At 38.1% G+C, this 1193-nt stretch overlaps 1 pseudogene; it reads right to left on the minus strand.

Moving 5' to 3' along the window:
* Window positions 1-265: 265 nt before the first annotated feature.
* Window positions 266-460, minus strand: LOC107183140 (annotated as a pseudogene).
* Between the last annotated feature and the right edge of the window lie 733 nt (window positions 461-1193).

Genomic DNA, 1193 nt, shown 5'->3' on the forward strand with positions numbered 1-1193 from the left:
ATTCCTGTTATTCTGCAAGAAGATGCAATAATTTCACGTGGAGTCAGCTTTTGACATTCAAAGACAGCTGAACTGTCACTGGGTAGAATGACCTGCAGGAAGGGAAACCCTGACTGTTTGTTTTCTTTTATCAATACAAAAGTTTATTTAACAAAAGTTCAATGTGCAAATGGACAGGACTCTATTTTTATACTGTAGTAAAACAGGTGCTGTGGAGAGGGGCCACGGGGAAGCAATTGATTTCTCTGGTAGCTACTGCCATTCTTTATACTCGTTCAAAGGCTTCTAACATGATGATATGATTTCCTTATATTACCACCATTCCAATATTGTTCTGTTGCCCACCAGTTGCCATCTCCACACATTCATCTAGCGCAAGATTCATAAAGGGATCAAATGCCCGCAATATTCCTTGGACATGCCTGCCACCATTTAATCTCAATGATAACTTCTTGTCCATAATATTTTTTTTTTTAACTTGAGAGGGTGAGCTTTTCTCATGGTGTCCAAGGGAGCTCAAAGACACTTCCAAAGGGAATTCTGACTGTGTTTTATTGAAAAGTCTGTGCACCATTCTGAAAGACCTGAGGATGCTCATGAAGAAACACAACTCTAGGAGAAGACTCCAGCCCAGGAAGTAGTTAGCCCATCAACAAAAGGAAGCTCTGTTAGTCATAGTACTGGCCCCAAAACTTGTGAGCCACAGAATATAGAAGGTAGAAAAGAAATATGGTTGATGATGATAACAGCACACTCTGAAAAGAATTTTCATCCAAAGACATTGAGGAAGACTTGGGTATGTAGTGAGGTTTCAAGGGACAAATATTTTGCTCTTTTGGGATATCAAGCTTGACTTGTTTTTTTTTTCTTTTTATGTAAATTTCACATTATTTCACATATGCTTATAAGTGGGTATCAGGCCAATAGATTGTCTGGAGGCAAGAGTTCTCTAGGTTTTGGGGAAAATCATGACCAAACGAAATAAATCATAAAATAACTGGGGCCGTAGGTGTCATGGCCTCAAGTGTTGCAGTGATATAAATACCATAGGAGCATCTTAAACCATTTTATGAGAGTTAATTTCAGAAAGTCTATAGTCTGGGAGTGTAAGACCTCTTCTTATTTTATGCTCATAAATTCCAACTAGACTCTTAAGGCAATACAATAAGTTTTATTTAAAAGGAAAACTCGCA

The sequence above is a fragment of the Myotis davidii genome, unplaced genomic scaffold (assembly GCF_000327345.1).
Source record: "Myotis davidii unplaced genomic scaffold, ASM32734v1 scaffold361, whole genome shotgun sequence".
NCBI classification, from domain to species: Eukaryota; Metazoa; Chordata; class Mammalia; order Chiroptera; family Vespertilionidae; genus Myotis; species Myotis davidii.